The 22851-nt window shown below is 31.5% G+C and overlaps 1 pseudogene; it reads right to left on the minus strand.

Annotated features, from left to right (window-relative positions):
- Window positions 1-2869: 2869 nt before the first annotated feature.
- LOC147293427 (EG45-like domain containing protein pseudogene) lies at window positions 2870-11180 on the minus strand (annotated as a pseudogene).
- Between the last annotated feature and the right edge of the window lie 11671 nt (window positions 11181-22851).

A 22851-nucleotide genomic window follows, 5' to 3' on the forward strand; every position in this document is an offset into this window, starting at 1 on the left:
GAAAAAAAAAAAAAAAAAAAAGCTGATGCAGCAGCCCCACTACAATCATCCAACCCTCACTGGCAGCCACACCCTTCTCCGGCTGACCCTCCCCTCCCCTATTGGCTGGCGCAACTTCTCTTTCTTTCTCTTCCCCTCTCTTTCATTCTATTGCCCTCTCTTTCCTTACTCTTTCTCTCTTCCCAATCCTCATGAACTAGAAGAAAATGGAGCCATTCTGTGGATTGCGCTATACATTCGACTATTCGAGGGTGGAAAATCCAGGACTACAAAGAAGTTGTTATACCAATTGATCGGCGTATCTTGTTTTTTTGTTGGTGCAGAAGCACCTCACCGCCTTTCTCTGTAGATCCAAACAACACTGAAGAGTGAAGGCTAGCTTCTAACTTCATTAAACAATAAACATATATTCAACATAATTGTTTGAGCTGATTGTATTAATTACGCACACATGTCGCAAGATATATAGAAATGCCAAATGGTGTTACACCCAATGGGGCACCCTTTCAAATGAGGTGAGAGTGAACTCCATGCGTTATATATGGTCTCATCTAGGGGTGTGTTTCGGCCGGATCGGATCGGAAATAGGGTGTTCTAATTCCAATCCAAAAAATTTTGGAATGGAATTTATGTTCCAATTTCCATTCCAAAAAATCGGAATTTCAACATCTCATTCCGATTCGGAATTTTCGGATTTCTCGGAATTTTCGGAATATAACATTTTCGGAACTTTCGGATAAACATTTGAAATTTCCGAATAAAAAATCGGAATTTTCATATTTTCATAATATTTTTTAGAACATGTTCGGATTTTTTTTTAGAATAATGATGAAATTAACAAACAAAAAAAATTAAAAGACAATAGATTATGATGCATTTCAATATTTATATTAAGATGTAATTAAAATATATGTCCAATTTAAAAAGAAAATTCAAAATATTAATTTAAATAACATTTAGAACCATACCATCCCATACCATTACCATAAAAAAAAAATTTAGAAAAGAAGGGAAAAAAAAAAAAGATGCAATCTAGCAAGGTTTTCATTGCTAGATTATGTATGTTATAAGAGAAATAAATTATGTATGATATATATATTGTGTATATTTAATGGTATATATTATATATTATAACATACATAATATATAAGAGAAATAAATGTCACTATGAATGTATAATAGGCTTAATAGCACATATCTTAGAGGTGGGGGATTAATCTTTAAAGCTCATCCAACATTGTTAGAATAAATGTCACTAGTAGATACATGTTACTCACACACACACACATATATATATATATCATGTTACTCATATATATATATGTGTATATAAATACATGTTACTCAAATAATATATATCATGTTTGAAATTTTGAATATAATAAGCTTAAATATTTAGTAATTAGTAATTACAATTGGTGGGATATTCCAGTTGGAACAACTGTAGAATTGCCTCATATCTTCAATTCCCCTCCCTAATAAAAAAAAATAGTAATTACATGTACGGAAAAATGTGGGTCTTTGTGTTACCAACTTACCATTTATGTTATTATGATACACATATATTTATAATGTACATATGTTTATATTAATAGTATTAGTCATCTTTTTTAAAATATATGTTATATGTATCATACTAAATAAATGATAAAATATATAATATGGAATAAATTGGCATAATTTCGGAAATATCAGATCGGAATGCCTTCGGAACATTTCGGAATTTTTTGGATCGGAATCGGAATTTACATAAACATTCCAATTCCAATCCAATTTTTTTCGGAATTTTCGGATTTCGGCATTTTCGGATTCGGCATTTTCGGATTCGGAATAAAATTGGAAATTTTCGGATAGGAATCGGTCGGATTCGGATTTTCCAATCCAAATCACACCCCTAGTCTCATCTCATTGTGAGAAAATGCACATACTATCTTTTCTTTTTTGTCCTTAAAGTTAATGAAACTCATACACCGGGTTATGATTAAATGATAGTTTGGCTTTAACAAACTTTATTTAGAAAATGACCTAATTCAAAAGAACAAAAAAAAAAAAAACATTATGCTTTTAACCAAAAATAATATTATTTGCACTAAATAATTACTTAGTCTACTTTGGAAGCCCTTATGATTACATAACCCAGCTAAAGTATTGGATGTTTAAAAAGTTCACCTATTATGTTTAAAATGCTAAAAACATACGATATAATTAAACTTATACTCTGTGTTTTCACTGTTTTGCTCTATGTTTGTGGATTGCCAAGTGATCGACGGCCCTTTTTTTTTTTTTTTACTGAACAAATGAAACGCTAGAATAGTTTCAACCTTAAAGTTGTTCAATAGTATATAAATTAAGGTGTATGTGAATCCAAATGATTGTAATTTTGTGTTTTGTGTTGTTTTATTCATTTTTCAATGTATATGTAACCCAAAAACAATATACTTTGTGTAAATATCATTTTTGTAAGAGTTTAGTGTTGAAAGTGTTGAACAGATTCATTGGGTTTTGATGACACCCTTCAACTGTTTCTTAAAAAAAAAAAATTAAAAAAAATAAAGAAATAAAAAACAAACGTCGAGTGCTCGACTCATTAAACTGGCCCAGCTTCAAATAATATTTCACCTCTAGGCTGTTTTGTCCTTAGAAACTATATTTTGGCCTGGATTTAAAAAAGACATATATAATATATATATATGTGTAGTTTAACTATATAAAAATTTAAATATTGGACGCCCAAGAGAAATCGTGCTTCCCATGTCTCATTAATTAGCATATATGTCACATTAATATTTCAACATTGTATTAGCATCATACTCAAAACACAATAATTTAGATATTGTAATTCTTATTCGAACAGCATCATAGGTCGCCTTTACTCTTCCTCTTCTTGCCTGCATTTTATTAATACAAAAACAATCATAAGCAAAGTTATCTTATCTCACGTACTAAATAATTTTATCTTGATATATAAATTTAGCTTACTGAGTATATTCAATCTGGATCCTCCCAGCAACGGGATTGGCAATTTTGTTGAAAGCTTCTTGAGAAAGATTGATGGTTCCACATCCTTTTGTTGCGCAACGATCAACAATTAGAACAAAAACGGTGTCATTCTTACAAGGATTTGATGTACTATTTGGTGGCCCGACACATCTGATTAAGTAAGTTTCACCACACGCTTCTCCGTTCTTCCATATGGCATTGCTTGCAGCCGCAACAAAAGGACCAAAGTCTTCATTTTCATAGCATGCTGAGGCTGTCAAAAAGACAATTAACATTCAAATTTAGAGTTTGAAATTTCTTTGAATAAATACTTAGATTTATGCTGTAAGTCGTAACCTATTTCATGGAACAAACTTTTAACGTCAAACCAAATGGCCGGGAAGTTCGGCTATTGATATATTTGTGCAATGATGTACTGAAAATTTAACCAATTCAATATAATTAATAGGCTCGGACCAAAAAAACTATAGTTGATAAGCTAGAGAAATAAAATTGAATATAATTAACTTTATGGACGAAGCCATGTTTTGAAAATGGCATGGGCTAAAGTGAGAGTCAGATTAAAAGGTAGGCTGGAGTGTAGACCTTGGAGTTGTGGGAGCTGGGCCTGAACGGGTTAGGCCTTGGAGTTATAGATAGGGGTTAGATTGGGCTGAACTGTGGGCTTTTAGACTTTAGAAACTTATTTAAGAATTTTTCTTTGTTTTGTTTGATGGCATGGGTAGTCCAAACTCCAAACTGCCTGTCACTTGGTTTCCTACCTGAATAACATCACAAAAATGATACATAAACCATTCAAGATTTTCCTTTCCCAAAAAAAAAAAAACCTATACAAGATTCAATCTCTAGTGATTTTTTTGTTCACAACCTGTAAGATTAATACAATTTTTAGTTCTACATAACTGGTAACAAGAAACTATCATGAGAGTTGATTTCCTAGCTACCGGCCTTTACCTCAAAACACATTTCTTCTCATTCCATTATCAAATTTTATAATGAAAAAAATATCTTTATTGAGAAATATAGCTTCAAAAAAACAATAACACAACTTTTTAAACTGAAAATATTATGGTGACAAACATCTGAAGTGACATGAATTTACAATTTCTTTAAATCCTAATTTTTAATTTGAATTACTAAGCCTATATAGGAGGAGCTTCTTAAGGGGATCCCATTTGATAAAATAAAATGGGATTTTATGTGCGCCCAACTCTCAATGATATATGATCTGATGTGTACATGTATTTGTTAAGTCTCCATGATACTGATGAATCATTCTTTCAAAAAATCAACTAAATCAGAAACCTTGTGGTCATCTAATTAATTATGACCGAATAAATAGACGATCGAACACAATATTTCTTATAAACATTGAAATAATCTTGAAGATAATAAAATGGTCAAACAAATTCTGATTTTGATGATACATTTAAAAATAAGACGATTCAGATTATTGATTCGCAATGTAAGATAGCTCGAATAATGCGATCTCTTTTTATTCAAGTAATAAGGTGGTCCTATATATATACATACATACATACAAATAGCTTCAAGTACATACAGATTGCTCATGCTATTTTTTTACTTGTTTTTGACCTCCTATCACTTCTTATAGTGATAGGCGTTGTAGTTTTTCTGACCCCATTTCCCATCGGGTTCATCTTCATAGGGTGTAAAATGTCTTCTATACTAAATTTAAAATCTAACATAAAAGTTAACAAACCAAAGCCGAGCGCTCGACGGTGTAAAATTTTACGCTATCGCGTGCTCGGCTACATGTGCAAACGTTCACACCTAAAGTAGTCTATATATATATATAATATTCTTTCATGGGTATATTGATGGGTTTTGCGGCTCAAAACCATAGAAAAGGGGCAAGAAAGTCAAGCAATAGTGGTGGCTCAAAACCGTGGAAAAGGGGCAAGAAAGTCAAGCAATAGTAGTGGGGACTGATACCCTAAAAATTAGTATCAAAGGGGGCTGATTTTATACTGACCGATCAATTGGCCTAGCTCCATGGGTGATCGATTGGCCTCCATGGGCGATCGATCAGCCTGAGTGGGAAAGTTTGCTGTTTTGCTCTTGCCGATCGGTCAACCCTTATGACAATCAATGGGCACTGTATCTTTTATCGTTTGATGTATTTTTTTAGGTATTTTAAGCATGTTTTGTGGGAGTTTCTTGTTCTCCACTTCACCCCAACTTGTACCCAAGTTTTATACATTAAAAATAAGACTTTTAGAGGCCTGAATAGGTGATAAGTGAGAAACCCTACTAGAGAGATTGATCTTCTTTGTGAGAGATTCAGAGGGGAAAGTTTAGGGTTCTAGGTGAAATTTGCAAACAAGTGAGGATTAATGGGTGTATTAGGATTCTCTATTGAGAATTGAGTTGAGTGAAGAGAGATTATTTGAGTGTGGAAGATGTTATTTCCTCTTTTTGTGATCTTTTTTATCTTTTAGTAGATTATGTTGGTGAACCACGTTATATTGTATGTTCTTGTTTGCATGCTTGAGTTATTTTTAAATTATCTAATTCTCTCATCTTAGTGTGATCTTGGGCTATGCCTTTTCCCTAAATTTCTTGCATGGATCTCACTTGCACCATCCCAGTCTTTCGAATGACCAAAAAAAGTTGTTTAAGAGACTCATTTTAGCCCCATTTCATGGATGATTTGATCTGTTTAGTGTGTATAAGCCCTTTAGGGCTTAGAGTTAAAGTTTAAACTCTTTGAGACCACATGGTGCCATTTGTGTTAGAAAATTTTGGTAATTTGAAAAATTAGTTTTGCGTTTTTTTTTGTGGATGTATAAAAGTTAGAATATTTAATGGTGTAAATTACCATGTTTCAGTTTATGAAGTGTGTAATCACATCTTCTCACATAGGTACTTCCTCGATTTTAACTCTAATAATTTTGAACTCATGCTCTTCGATTAAATTTTAGGTTTTAACTTTCGAGTTAATCTTGAACAATGAAGAATACACTAGAATATATAACTTATACCCTAAAATGTTGAACCATGTGAAAAATGGAATAACAAATAGCAAATAATCATAGAAAGATCCATGCTCATTCTTTAGTTAAAGAACGGATGTCATGCAAAGATAATTTTTATATATGTATACACATATATATAGGGCCGGCCCTGACTTTTGGAAGGCCCACGGGCGAAATCTAAATTGGGCCTTTAATAAAAAATTTTGCAAAATAATTTATAATTGACAAGAAATCAATTAGGAAATTTTTGATCACATCAAGAAATTAATTAGGAGATTTTTGGTTAAATATCAAGAAAATAATTGAAAAAAATAATAATTTATAAGAATATAAGAGAAAAATACACACTCAAACATTAATTACTTTCTTGTTTCAATGAGACCTCTCTAATTTCTTTCAGATTGAAAGAGCATGTGGAGAACACCAAAAAAGAAAAAACCAGTTTTCCACAAGACTATATGGAGAGGCAGAGATCCGTCTTTGCCAATTCAAAGTAAACATGCTCTTTGAATCCAACTTTCCAGAAAGAAGACATGTACTTGTGATGAAAAAAAGAAAAAGAAAGAAAGAGAAGAGGTGTAAACCCAAGGGCAAAAATGACCCACTGCCATGCAGATGAGGATGTTGGCTTGCTTCTCTTGTGATTCACGTGAGAAGCTAAGGAAAAACTGAAGCAAGTTGGCCAAACACAAGTTAAGAAAATAAAAAGAAATTAAAAGGTGACTTTCAATTAATAATCAAGGAAAAATAGGTTGCATAACCCAAACTTTATATCTTAGAAGGGCCTACTTTTTTTTTTTTTATATATACAAAGGGGGCCTAAGTCCAATGAAAGAAACTAGGTAACTACAATTCTGGCACAATAAATAGATGAGCCTAGTTGCAGCGAAGACATTATACAGAATAAAACTTGCCTGCACCCCCTGTTTCACCAGCTGGCATCCCTCTCTCTCTATCTCTCTCCTCTCTCTCTCTCTTTCCCTCTCTCTCTTTCTCCCTTTTTTCTCTCTTGTGACACCATCTGTCCCCCTAAAACGGGGGCAGGTAAGTTTCACTCCATTATACATAAACCCAACAACTATTTATATATATATATATATACATAATATAAAAATTTGTAGGACTCCTTTGAAGGTGGGCCCTAGGCAGTCGCACTCTGTGCCCCCCCTTAAGGACCGGCACTGCATATATAAAGTAATGTTCTCTACTCCTGGCCAAAAAAAAAAAAGTTATGTTCTCTACCCAAATTGTGAATCTGGAAAATTAATTAAGTTGACTCTTGACTAAACGTGTGATCTAAATTTATGGTATGAGAAGAGAAAATTATCCTATAAATATGTGTACATATTTATGATCAAGAAAGTATACAATATTTTTATCTACCATAGTTTATACAATATGTGTACATCCAAAGGTCTACAAATAAAGTTGAGACAATTGCCATTACACTAATAAGTGATGTAGCATTGAATTGGAAATAAAAGAAGTTTACAAAAATTTCAGTAAGAAAAAAACCTAAAAAATTAAGAAAACGACAAGAACGCAGCCACCCAAAATCATAAGCCATGATTTTGTCTTTATCTAAAACAGTTCGTGTACGTTTCAGCCAAAATTATCAGCCATGGCTGTGTCCTTTACATCTAAAAAAGTCTGTTTTCTTTTCATCCAAAATCATTATTCATGGTTTTCTTCAATTAAATGAAGATTACAATTAAAAACCCTAAGAAAATAATAATAAAGAAGATTGAAAAGAACACAGCCACCTAAAATCCAAGAATCCTAGGAAAGCCATGGCTAATGATTTTGGGCAAACTCCTCATCCAATGTTTCAAGAGCAAAATCATCATCGTCTTTTGAATTACAAAAGAGAAAAATAAAAAAAGATCATCATCTTCAAAGTAGACCTCATAAACCACGGCGCAATTTGATAGAGCCTTGGTTGATGGTTTTTGGCGGCTGAAAATTGTTTTTCATTTTCATATCCTGTTAGGTTTTCTTATTTTCATTTTTTATTTTGTAAGTTTATATTGCCAAGTTATTTCCACATCATTTAATAGTATATGATAGCCACCTTAACTTTATTTATATACCCTTAGATGTAGTTAAATCCAACAGCCTAGAATTATTGTAAAGATATGTGTCAAAGTAAATTGTCCCATGATCTTAACTCTTATTTAAATATATTTCAAACAAAGTTGGAAACAAAAAGTTTATAAATACGATACCTACCTATATATATATTTAAATATATTACAAAAAAAGTTGAAAAGCAAAAATTTTATAAATTCAATATCTACCTATATATTCAATAGAGTAGAGTAGTGCTAAAGATCCCAAATGTATGTACTAAATTAAGAGTAGTTTATTAATATATAAGCCACAATATACAACTTTTTTTAGTCATAAACCCAAACTTCTAATCTATTTATTTTTAAGCCACAAAATATATTTTTAAGTCACAAAAAATATTTCTAAGCTACAATTCAAGAAAAATCAAGTATGGAGCATTCAATACTATTCAAACTCAAACATACCCAACTAAGGTATATATTCAAGCATACCCAAGTTTTAGTTTAATTTTTTTTTTAATTCTTTTGAAAATTTAGGGTTTATGGTATAGTTTTTAAAATTTAGGGCTAAAGCCCTAAAACCCTAAATATGATGTCATAAAACCTAAACTTTAAATGCATAAAACTTAAAACAATACTACACATCATTCAACAAAGTGTAATTCTACGAAATTATAAAGTGTAACTCTACAAAAGTTACATACTGCATCATAACAAAATAAAGTGTAACTCTTTACATATTGCTTCATAACAACAAAAAAAAAAGTGTAACTCTATGAGGGTTACATATGGCGTCAGGAAAAAATTTTAGTTTTAAGTCACTTCTTGTGGCTTAAAAATAAATAGATCTTTTACATGAGTTTATGAGTTAAACTTATAATTTTTTATGGCTTTTTGCTAATTTACTTCTAAATTAATCCCAAATGAGGTGGCATATGAACATATCATCATGTTTAAGTTTTTGAAAAATAAGAATCCTATAAGATGGGTGAACCCTAGCTATGTGGAATATGCAAATTTGGGAAGAAATTACAGATTTGGTCAACTTATTTTATATATAGTTCAATTTTGGTTCACGATCGTTTTAAAGTTATGTTTTGGTCCACTAATTGTTCAACTTGTTCAATAAATGTCCAGATTTATTTTCTCAAATTTGCCCCGCCTTTTACCCTATCAAATTTCAGCTAAATTCAGTAAACATATACTTGTTTTAAAGCTATGCATCTCTTTTTTACAACCATTTAAGGATCATTCAAATCGGAGTTCTAAAACTCAAGATAATTGGCCCCAAAATAGGGTATTCGAAACTACCAATTTTTCTTAGAAAATTTTCAGATTTTTCAAACTTCACCAAACTTCAATACTCTTTTATTCTAATACTCCAAATTGGTTCCTATGACTATTAAATGATGAAATATAACTTATACTTTAATTATAATTAAAAAAAACACAACAAAAAAGATTTAAAATCATAACTTAAAAAGATCGTAGATCAAAATTGAACTAAGTAGAAAATCAGTAGACCAAAATTGAACTAAAAAAGATCGTGGACCAAAATTGAACTATGTATAAAATATGTTGACTAAATTTGGAGTCCCTAGTATTATTGTATTTAATATATAATGCAAATGCAATATTACGAAGGTCATGGTAAAAAGATCGAGAAGGTGGAGAGAAATAGAAGGTAGTAGGCATATGACATAATTTTTTTATAAAAAATTATATAGATATCGCCTTTTTAATTTATTATTGTACCTGTCTTTAATATATGATCATATTCTAACACTTTCTTTTTAAGTATCATGGTATTTTTAGATTTTCCAAAAGTACACCAAAGTTAGAAGTTTGGTTTACCCTAATATTTGATGTAATGAAAAATATGGGTCTAAAAATACAAGAATATATTGTTTATATTTATTTTCTTTTATTTAGGAGGAGTAGAAATTCAAATTTGAAAAACATTTCTATAAAGTAAAGAAAATATCTCTAAACCAATAGCTAACTAGTTTTTCTCTTTAATTTATTTGGCATAACATATTTGGAAAAAAAACTTAGAAAAACAATAACCGTTGCTAAGTTAATAAAAAAATCGACTAAAAATATGTTTTGTATGTATATTTATTAACTGTATTTTTTGTCTAATATGAGAGAAAAAAAATCACTTAACCAATAAATAGTTGATTTCCAACTATGTCATCTACAAAGTAAAATGTATTATTTTCTTATGTAGGTGATTTGCTACCTACCCATAGTGGGTAGGGATGCCCTACTTCTAACCTGATGGCTAACCCGAGGGTTTAAAGGCTTGTGTGCTTAATGTGACATTTTTTTATGGGTGAAGAGACCACCTTACATACTCTAGCTCAATTTTTATCATACAACCAATCACTTTAATGACCTGCTTAGTTACAAGTCATCGCTACCAAACTCGGCAAATGTATTATTTTCTTAGACAAGAGTTTAACCCTAATTGAACCGTGAAGAAAGATGGATTAACCAACAAGCTTCGTTGTATGGATGCACACTATACTTAATATGTAACCATGTAAGTTGACTAAACGTTATTGGATTTGATTAATTCAATGTTTTACATTTCAATTTTCTCCATATGTTATTAAAATTATTGGTTGTGAAATTATATCTCAATGTTTACTTAGGTTTTCTTGCAATACTAAATTATATAAAACATATATGAACAATATTAATGCCATAGAAGAATTTCAATTTCCTCAAAACTTGGACACTCAACTCAATTATAAGGAAATTTAAGGAGAAAAACAGTTTTTGACTTTTGCTACAAAATCTTGACAAAACTATTTTATATAATTCAATATCATCAACTAGTTGCTGGTCATATTTTTGTCAATTTTGCTAGAAGATGTCACAAATTCAAATCTCCCTCCCCAATTTAAAAAGGTAGAATAGCTCGATATTACAATTTTTAACACTAATTTTAACGTACAATATATTAATACTTACGAGTATATGGAGGGGTATAGAATGTTGCAGTTCCTGAACTACTATAAATGCTTCCTGCTTCCACATCACATCCAACAAAATTTTGCAAATTGTAACCCAAGACCATCATCAAAGTAAGCAAAATCACTCCCATTTTTATCTAACAAAAGAAATAGAAAGTGGAGATTAACGGAATGTTTCATTCTCATTTATAATACGAATCATAAAGCACCTAGTAACTCTTATTCCTCCTGAAAGACCAACAACACCTTTTCTTTTTTAACCAAAAGGCCAGTGGTGGTCTATAGTTATCATATTTCTTCACATATTAATTCTTGAAAATTATATAATTCTTTTTATATCCATTTTTTTATGTGCGCCACCTAATAATATTTTCTATAATAACAAATCACTTTGTACTTTGATAAGTTCAATTTTATTTTTTTAACATTTATAAGGTCACCCAACACATGATGTGATGAAAGTTAGAGTTCGGTGTAAGGAAAGAGAGCTAATTGGAAGAAGATGAGATAAATAATACGAGTGATGTATAAATGTGTAATTATATTGTCCTTGATTTTTAGGGCTAGTTTAGCATTGCTTTTAGAACTATCAAAAACGCTTTCAGATTAATAAAAAATCTTTTAGTAGGATTTGACATAAATAAATATAAGTGTTTATACATTATAAAAGCACTTTTGCTAGGTTTTTTTATAAGTACTTGTCAAGTGATTTCTCAAAAAGCATTTCCAAGTGCTTTTACATGAAGCATTTAGAATTTTATAAAAAATTGTATGTGCTTCTGAGCAGAAGAACGTGCTTCTTGCAAAAGCGCTATTGAGCAAAAACACTTTCTGAAAAACAATGTCAAACCGGCCAGAAAACTTATATTATGTATACTGACAAAGTGGGTTTGTTTGGTAATTAACTAGATGGACCTCTCACACTACTACATGTGTTTTAAATATATATAATAGGAGAAACGTGAAGCTAGTGAGGTGCATGTGTTTGGACGAGAGTAGTTGGTTTAGGGAAAAAAAAATATGCAATTACCATATTATCCTTAATTTTTATGTTTGATATTACAATTGTTTAAAAAGCAATAGGCCGATTACTTAGAATTTAGAATTTATATGTAATGTTAACAAGATGAGTTCTCTAAATAATAAAGATATAGATACTAATGTAACAATACTGATTACCAACTAAGCTCTTTATCTATTAGTGAAGCATCCATGATAGAAGTAATTACTATGTGACTTACGTTACAAGACTAAGGAAAAAAAAAAAAAAAGGGGTTTGATGAAAAAAAAAAAAAAAGTAGGGTTTGATGAGAAAAATCGGAAGTGGGGTTAACAAATTACCACACTATCTTGGCAATAAAATCTAGGATGTAAACTATTTAAAACCCCCAAGTTTGAACTTGGTTATTTTTAAACATCTACCCTTAATAAAACTATTTCCCAACCCCCTATTGGACATTTAATCTCTCCCAAAACCCCCTAGTCAACTAATAGTTTGACCCATATTTTTTTAATGTTCCAGTTTTACCCTTTTTTAATCTCTCCCATTGATTATAACCAAGGAGTTAAATTTCAAAATTTTCGGCGAAATTTCGCCGAAAATTTCGTTTTTTAGGGGTATAGAAATTTTAGCACTAATTCATCAAATTTTCGATCATATTTCGCCGAAATTCAATAATTTCGCGAAATTTCGCTCAGCCTAGCCATGTCTCGATCTGCTTTCTCCTTGCTGGCGGCCATCTCTGTCAGATCTGTCTTCTCCTTGTTACAAACCCAGATCTAGCGGCCATCTCTTGTTACAAACCCAGCCATGGAGGGATGATAGAGAAGAGAGAGAAGAGAGAGAAAATCAGATTAGGATGGGAGAAAGAGATTGGCGCATGACTGCAGGAGAGGGAGGAGAGATAAGAGAGATCATATGTCATATGTGCGACACAGTGGAAGTGGTTGGCTGGGAGAGAGAGTCACAGCAAGAAGAAGAAGAGGGAAAGAAAAGAAAGGAAAGAAAGGAAAAAGGAAAGAAAAGAAAAGAAAAAGAAAAGAAAAAGAAAAGAGAAAAAAAGAAAAAAAAAAAAAAAGGGTTTAAGGTATTTGGACTATTGAAAAGAAAAAAAAGAGTTTGGGGTTTTGTTTGGCTCTTTTGGAGTTTTATTTAGTTATTTTTAAAACCTAAACCATAATACATTTCTATATATAAAATAATTAAAAATATTTTAAAGAGCCCAAATCTTAATATCTTATACCATATCTCAAAAAATTTAGAGTATATAAGTTTAATATATAGATTATAGAATATAAAGAGTATCAGAGTATATAGAGTATATAAAGTTTAGTATTAAGTTTTAGTGTATAGATTATAAAGTATAAAGAATATACAAATTTCATTTATTCATTATACTAATTTTATTTAATAGTATTTACTTCCAGCGCACATTATATTCATTTTATATCACATAAAACCTATTATATAATTTAATTTTTTCAATATTTTTTATCAATGTAGTAGATAATATGTTAAATAAACATATGGTAAAGTTTCATTCAAAATTTTCGTATTTTGATACTAATTTCCATCGTTTCTGTCTAATTTTTGTCGAAATTTAAAAATCTTCGAAATTTCCGTCGAAATTTCCATCGAAATTTCCATTTAAATTTTTTCGAAACCCGAAATTTTATTCCTTGATTATAAAACAAATCATATTACTCACTCAGACTCTCTCTCTTCTGTACGTTCTCTCTCTCTCTCTCTCTCTTTCTCTGCGTGGCTGTCGCCGGTGCGTGCTTCGTCGTCCGGCAACGGTTGCCGGCGATACCGGTCCCAATCTTCTCATCTCTCCTCCTTTTTCCTCCCCTTGTATTCCACTCGCCATGAAAGCTAGCGTCCACGCCGGATCGGGTCTAGGCAGACCCGAGCTCCCTCGCTAGAGATCCGCCAATTCCGGCGACGACGAGGTGCCGAACTGCCATGGATGGCTTCCTCTCGTTGTCCCGAGTCCACTGGTGCCATTAGAAGATTTGGACGACCCCTAGGCTCACCGTTTCGAAGGAGAGAAGCCGGCGACATCCTTGTCGCCGATCTCTGTGTTCCGGCAACCATTTCCGTCGAGTCAGGTACTCATCTTCTTCTTCTCATTGTGCTCTTCAATTCTATGTGTTTGGATTAGTCCAATTGTTGATGAATCAAGAAACCCCAAATTGAACCTCACAGCCACTGCGGCGGCTCCACCGCAAGTGGTGGCGATTAAAACCTGATTTTGTTCATTTTTTTGGCTTCGATTCATGCTTTAATAATTTTTTTTTTTGTGAACCAGAACAAGAAGAACCTTTTGGAAAACTGGTTGGCAGAGAACAAACTGAAATGCATGTAAGGAGGAACTAGGAGATCTTGTGAAGGTTTGCTTCACAATTTCAATTTATGCATATTTAGCATGCCTAACTTTCAGATTTGTAATTTATGTTAATGTCTCTGATCGTTAAAAGTTTGGATTTGGTTTGTTTTAGGGAATTTTATTGAGATTAAACAGTTTTAGTTCGTGAAACAGTCTCAGTTCGTGAAACAGTCTCAGTTCGTGAAACAGTTTCAACTGTATGTTTTAGATGAATTCTGAATGAAATTGTGGTCCTGATATACATATGATGAATCAAATTTGCAGGTGGAAACAAATCTAGGCAGCCACCAGAGGCAACGGCGACTGTCATGTACTTGACACGCGTGAGGTGGTCAGAGATTCGAGATCTGGACGGTGACGACGTTGTTTAGGGTTTGAGTTTAGATCAGAGATCTTGACGACGACATAGCCTGGGGTATGAGTTTCAATGAATTCAGTTACACTAAATTCAGTTTCAGTGCATTTAGTAAAATTGAATTTAATTTCAATGAATTCACTAAATTGCAGTTTCAGGGTTTCAGTTTTAAGAATTCAGTTTTAATGAATATTTTATTTTGGTTTTAGTTACCATTTTTTTTATTGAAACAATGTAATTTAATGTTTTATTTAGTTTTAGGGAATACAGTTACACTGAATTCAGTTACAGTAACGTTAATTCAGTTTTAGTGAATGTTTTGTTTTGGTTTTAGCTACAACTTGTTTTTTTTTATTGCATTGAAAGTTTGAAACAATGTAATGTAATTTTTTTTATTTAGTTTTAGTGAATACAGTTACATTGAATTCAGATTCAATTACAGTGATGTCAGCATGCGTCAGAGCGCGTTAGAAGGATAAATTAGGAATTATGTATTGTAGGGGGTTTTGAGAGAGTTGCTAGATGGTTGAGGGTTTAGACAAATTTTTTGGGTGGTTAGGGGGTTTAAAATTACGAACTAAAATCTAGGGCCTTTTTCATCTCAATAAATTTCCGTTTAATCTAAAAAAAAAAAAAATCTAGGTCCTTTTATCCATAAATTCCAAATTAGAACTCCTTCAAACAATAAAATCAGACATTTTTCTTATTTATTTTCAAGCTAACAGACCATTTTTTCTATTTATTTTTTAGCAATATTTGGAACCAAAACACTCCTTGTTTGGGCGTTTGAACACTCAATTTGATTTTTTCGTAATTCACAGAGTTACATTGTTCAACAAAGTGTAACTCTTCGAGAGTTATAAATTTAGTTAAATTGATTTCTTAATTCTATTTAGGCCTTAGGGCTCAAGATTTAGAATGAACCTATAAGATTTAGAGAAAATTAGGATGTACTCCTTCGTCACCCTAAGTTTTTTATTAAACCCTTATGACTTTTTCAATTTTGATTGCACTGCCTTTAATCTTTTCCACGTCATTATATTATATATAGCATAATTACATGTTATCTTTTTGTATTTATAAAACATGATATAAAAAAAATTAGAGTTTAATCCTTCTAACATTTCTTATTTGGGAAAAAACCAAATAAAGCCCTTATTTTTTCTAAATAAAGCCCTTTGACCATTGTCATGTCAAATAAATATATCATAATTTTTAGTTTTTTGAGGATATTGGGTACGAGTTCACCTCATACATTCCTATAGTATAGAATGAGGTTTATGGAGGTTACATGTTAAGTTTTAACTCTAAAATTGTGGCACAAACTCTCATAATTAAAACGTAATATAAAGCCGACAATCTAGGGCTTGAGGAAGAAGTAAAAATGCACTGTCGAACACTTGAAAATGGTTGTCGAGCGCTCGGCGCTTGGTATGTGTGAAAAAAAATAAAAACTAATCGACCAATATTATGTAACATAGAATGGTTACAATATTATTAGATTTTAGTTAGAATTTTAAAAGCCATAAGGCTTTAGTTAGTAAATTGTAAAATTTAAAGAACCTAAATGAAAGTCTCTCTATAAAAAAAAACGTGGATATTCATGTCAAAGATAATGAAAGTCTCTCTATCAATATTATCTTGATTTGTTTATTATTTATGTTAGTAGGTTGTGTTAGTTTTGCGTTCATGTCAAATAACATTGTTTAATACCCTAACCCACTAACTTCGTATTGGATTTGAGCGGTATGACAATTTCTATCTTACTTGAATACACTCAACCAATCCATTTTAATAATATAAATAAATTAAAATGTTCTTTTATGACATTGATATGCTTAAAGGTTCTTCTGTTCAGCTAACACTAAACAAAATTGTAATTAAATTTGGAGAATGATTCATGGCATTCTATTTTTGATACAAGCTTTCAATGGAGCCCATTCTATATAGGAGTTTAACGATCTGAACTGTCTATTTTGTAGGTTTTCATTAAAAGATCATTCTTGCAAAAAATTAGGTAAATCAGAAACCATTTACCAACAAAGATTAAATGGTCAACATTTCAAGTGTTTATTTTGTCTTATTTTTTGCAAGGATGTTCCTTTAATTGAGACCTAAAAGATAAACGGTTTGAATCGTTGAAATCATATATGGAGTAGACCTTATTGAAAACTTGTGTCAAAAATAGGACGTCATAGATCCGCCCCATTAAATTTTAAATTGATATTTATAGGTGTCACTTGGAAGTTAAAATAAAATCCGCCGCAAAATACCTTTTCCCGCAACAATAGGGTCACATGCCAAGAAAAATAATAATAAAGTCACAGTCAAAGCAAAGCCAGTGTTTTATAAGAAAAATAAATCATTTAAGAATACGATACATTTAGATATATACAAGGAATTAAATTTCGGTATCGATGGAAATTTTGATGGTACAAAAACACGAAAATTTCGATATCGGTAAAAATTAGACAAAATGGTGGAAATTGTGAGAAAAATAAGAAAATTTTGAATGAAACTTTAAGATATATTTATTTAATCAATTATCTACTTTCTACTTAATTTGAAAAAAAAAATTGAATAAACATACTTGTATAGTGGGTTTAATGTAATATGTGATGAATATAAACAATGATCTAGAATACTGTTACTTAAAAATTGTTCACTAATCACTGAAATTTAATTGAACACACCTCAATTTTATTTATATTACAAATTTTTACACATTATACATTGTGTGATGAATGACATGAGTACATAGTAATACAAATATATAAGGACTATTTTGTGTTTGAAGTCCATTTTATTGTGAACCATAAAGAAAGTCCATTTTATTTTATTTCATATGTTTTACGACAAAAAAAAAATAATTAATATATTATTTTTGAATTTTATATGAGTGTGCCATACTATCTAACAGTTGAAGTCTATTGGCAGTTTTATATAATTAGTGTAGTAAATTTAGTCAATATAAAGAAAGATTAATTTTTTCTTTTAGATTTTTAATACACTAAAGTTTCATATTTAGTGTTAAATATGAAATGGGGTGAATGGGCCCACTCTATGTAGTTTTTCAACAATCCGAACTGTCTATTTTTTAGGTCTCTATTCATAGATCATCCTTGCAAAAATTTAGCCAAATCGGAAATTATTTGTCTATCTAACTTTGATCAAACAAATAAACTATTTTGTCAAAATTATTTGGTTCGTGTATTTATTTGATCAAAGTTAGATAGGCAAATGATTTTCAATTTGGTTAATTTTTTGCATTGATGACATTTGAATAGACACATAAAAAATAGACAGTTCGAATCGTTAAAATACTATATGAAGGGAGCCCTATGAGGGAATCCACAAATAAAATTATTTATAAGATCCCACAATGGAATGGGCCTATATATATATATATATATATATATATATAAGGAGTTCCTTTGGTGCTTTACATTGTTTGAGCTATCTCACATTGTGAACTCAATAATCTGAATCGTCTAATTTTTTTTTTATGTACAATCAAAAATCATCTCTATAAAAAGAGTCAAATTGGAACACGTACTTTTGACCATTTGATTATTATCATGATTATTTTAGTATTTATTAGAAATATTGTGTTCGTTTTTTTTTATTGAAAGATATACTTTATTGAAAAAAACTAAACAAGAGTTACAATCCAATTGAAACTGTTGTTGAAGCTATACAAGAGCTTCGATCTCCCACCCAACTAGTAAGATCTACATAATGTAAAACAAAGTAGGCAAGAGTATGTGTCATCTCATTATAATTCTAGACAAATAACTACAGCAAATCTCGAACAATTGAATTCAAAACTCTCATAGCCTCCTCCAAAAGGTGCCCGTCAGGGACTAAATCCTTCTTCATTTTTGGAAATTGAACTAACTCCAAGAAATTAGAAGAAAACCCAGCATCCAAGACAAACCGAATCCTGTGCAAAAACGTCAATCTCTACTTGTTGGGAGGAAGCAATACGACTAAGAGGGAGGGTCATAACCACCACAACCTCTTTGTGCGATCACGAACAATCGTACATGCACCACCTACCCCCAAAAAAGGATCGAAAGCACTATCAGACCTGAAAAATACCAACAAGAAACTGGTTAGTGTACATCTCTTTTGACAAAAACGTCAGAGAAAAACCTAGACAAACCTTCTCAAAGAATAAGAAAGTGGACTCGACAAAACAAAACTAAAACTAGCCTTCGATCAAGAGAGGGACTTGAAACCTAAGAGAATTAAAATGCACCGCAGAAAAAATTTTGGAGGTTGTTTTTCTCTCTACATGTGTTCGTCTATTTATTCGGTCATTGTTAGTTGATTAAATAGTTTTTTTGATTTAGTTATTTTTTTTTTAGGATATATAATCTTTGAGTGAGAACGTTCTTAATAAATGAAAAATTGGGATCATTGACTTGCATTGAGCTTTGGGTCCACATGGAATCAACTAATCTAGTTTATTCTTATTAAAACGAGTCCCCCTTAACAAGCTTCTCCTACATATATAATTTGTTTATCATCCGATCAATATTCGAATTTAATTATAACCCAATTCTACGTATTATGCCCTTATATGGATACTTGTGATCCATCTTATTGGCAACGATCTATAATTACTTGCACGGGGAGGATGATGTACATGTCTTCATACTTTCAACGGCTTATCCTATTTTTTCTTTTCCTATCACTTTCTAGTTTAGTCATCATTGCAATAGATACTCATTTCTAAAATATCCATTTTACCCATGTACGTGATTATCACATGCAAGTCACATTATCTTACTATTTGCTCAATGATAGAATTGACAAAATGCTATTAATTTCAAGCTAAAGTAAACTACAAACCTGCTATTGCCAAATTTGAAACTAGGAGGACTAAAATGAAAAATCGCAAAATATTGTAGCTAGGTGTAATTTTGTCAATTTTTGTTTTTAATTGAAATTGATCCATTTATATATATCTAGAGAGTAGAGAGCATGAGTACTTTAACTTAAACGACATGCAAATTAAAAACTGACATTACAACATAGTAAAAAAAAAAACTAAAATTGCGTTTTAGGTACAAAAAACTGACACAACATCACAATCACGAAAAAACTAACACTACATTTTTAACTATAATTATATTTTTCTTAATTGAATTTTTTTTTTTTATATAGCTTAAGACCATGAGTGTTATGGTCAGGGGCGGAGCCAGAAACATTCAATAGCAGGGACCAAACAAAAAGCATGAAAAAAGATAATAAAAATGCTTAAGACACACAATTATCTATAAATCAAAATACTATATCAAAATGGCTTATATATTGTTGATACCCGTTTTGTGTCATATTGGACCTTAGCCAATATTGGGCCTTACTTATTTAGGGTAATTATAAAGATTAAGGCATTATCATCTATTATAAATAAGACTCCCCACCTCTTTAGTAGGGGACATACTCATAACGCTTCCTTTAGAGCTCTCATATTTTTTTGTACTCTTCAATATATTATTCATAGTGAAATCCTAATCACAATTAAGTGGACGTAGCCTGGATCTAATTGAGATCAAGTGAACCACTGTACATTCTTGTGTTCGCTTGTGTGATTGTCGTTTTATATTTTGATTATTGTCGTTGATGGCTTGACGAAATTTGTGCATCAACATATATCAATTTACTAGGTCATCAAAATGCATTATATATTCAATTCTTTTGTAGATCCATGTGAACAAAATGCACAACAAAGTGAATTTGAGATATCTAGTGACACATGCTGTAGATCTAAACAAAAAATCTCCAAAAGAAATGTCACAAATCAAAACTCTCAAACCCTTGAAAAACAACAACTCTTAGCAATAGCTTTGTTTATGGTAAAAAAAAAAAAAATTCCTTGGATCTGACACATGAAAAATTAAACTTATTTATTCACAAATCACAACACAAGTTACACAATGAGATGTAAAAATATATATCCAACAAACGACACAAATTACAAGTTTTCAATTGAATTAGCATATTAGGCTTTTTATTCTTAGTCCTAAATTAGCAGATGAACATAATGGAAAGGGCTTCTAATAAGGGATTTTTAAAACCCCTTACTTCATTTACCACTAATTTTAAAAAAATTGCAATATAGAATTTTAGGGATTAAGTAATTATCACAAGAAATTATACAAAGGATTAAGGATAAAAGTAATTATCTAAAGGCTAAATAATCTAAATAGATACAAGAATTGTTTAATTAGAAAGAGATAAGAATAAAAAATACATATCTCTCCTCATAACCATGTGCTTCACTGCTTGTATTGGGGATTTGGGTTCACTTAATTTGTAGTTTGAATGGAGTCGCTCAACACAGGGCCAAAGCTACGCCCATGAAAAGGGCTTTCACTTTGAGTTAAACTAAAAATATGCTGAAATGTGTTTTAGTCTTAATTTTTTTTAAGTTAAATTAAAGTCATTAGTGGGCCCAGCTAGTAGGAGCTGATCTATTGGGTAGCTTATTGGAAATTTTTATTCTTCTTTTTGTTAATGGGCTTTGACCTATATTTGTTTGGCGGGGCCATATTGCAACAATTTGGTGTGTCAAACACATAAAGTAGTTTTTTTTCAAAAACTTGCATAGGCCATGGCCACCCTTGGTCCCTTACAAAGTTACAAGTGTCGTCCCTGGTTATGGTGCAAACAACGTGTGAATCAGATTTAAAACAAAGAAGTTATAGAAGTTTGAAGGAGATGGGTAAAATGGCTGTTTTGGAAGGTCAGATTCTAGAAAGAAAAAAAAAAATTAAAAACGCGAACCATTTACCCATCGCAACCCGTATGTGCGCATTTCTGATGGCAACTGCTTCGTCTTCGAGAGCTGCTTCTGACCATCGCCTCCATTTTCCCAACTGGCGATGGCTTACGGTGGAATGAAGCTCCAAAGTCGCCGCTGTGATTTGAGGTTTTCTCTCGATATTCTGCAATTTCGGCAATGGTTAGGGACGATCTAAGTACCAAAATGTTCATCTCTTTGTGCTCTTCAGCTCTCATGGCTCTAAGCAATCAAATCGAACCCAAAATGGACGATTGAAGACGATGCCAGTATCGTTCAGTCTGTCTAGGTTTCTTTTTTTAAGCAAGTCGACGGCATTTTAGTGCTAACAATTAGATTTTTATCTGACTTTCAAACTTCCTATTCATAAAGTATGTTTTTCTCTATGGGAAAAATGTACTAAAGGACTTAAACTCATTTTGTTATTTTAGGATATGAAATTTGTTTTGGGTCATTAGAAAATATAAACTATAATTTTGTATTAACGTGGTACGTTTTGTCAACTCAATTACATATTTCGTCCAAAACATACTACATGTGTGAAACATGGACACGTGGGTAGTTGGAATTCACGTAATGTTGATATTGATTGACGAATTTTTCCCTTAAAAGTAACCATGTGTCATGCACATGGTCTGTTTTGGATGACAATAAGTTGACGATCGAAATGTACCACATTGACAAAATATATTAATGATCTTTTTTTGATGGAAATGAGTTGACAAAATGTACTACATTGACCAAAATGAAAGTTTATATGATCTAATGGCATAAAAAAAAATTCATATCCTACAATAAAATTCATAATATGGAGAAAAAAAGAGAGATGTAACCCCTTTTGAGCTCAAAAGTCTCTTCCTCTCTCAAGAACACTCACATAAAGTAAATAGAAAAACTTGCATGTAACCCTATTTGAGCTCAAACAATTTTATTCTCACAATAAATTCACATGACTAATATGTAACTATGTAAGGAGATATTATGAGAATGTGGGTATATACACCTGTTACATACAAGTTTTTCTCGTAATTACACATGCATGCCTAGGGGTACAACTTGGGCCGGGTCAACCTGAACCCAACCCGATATTTGAACCCATGTGGGAGGGTTTGAAAAAGTCAAAACTTGCTCGAACCAGAACCCGACCTCAACCCGAATTTTTTGGGTTGGCTTGGGTAGAGGTCATGCTCGCCCAAGTCTAAGCCGAACCCGAGCTCGAATTCCCAACCCGATTTGTATTAGTATTA

The sequence above is a fragment of the Dryas octopetala genome, chromosome 2 (genome assembly GCF_963921425.1).
Source record: "Dryas octopetala chromosome 2, drDryOcto1.1, whole genome shotgun sequence".
In the NCBI taxonomy this organism is placed as follows: Eukaryota; Viridiplantae; Streptophyta; class Magnoliopsida; order Rosales; family Rosaceae; genus Dryas; species Dryas octopetala.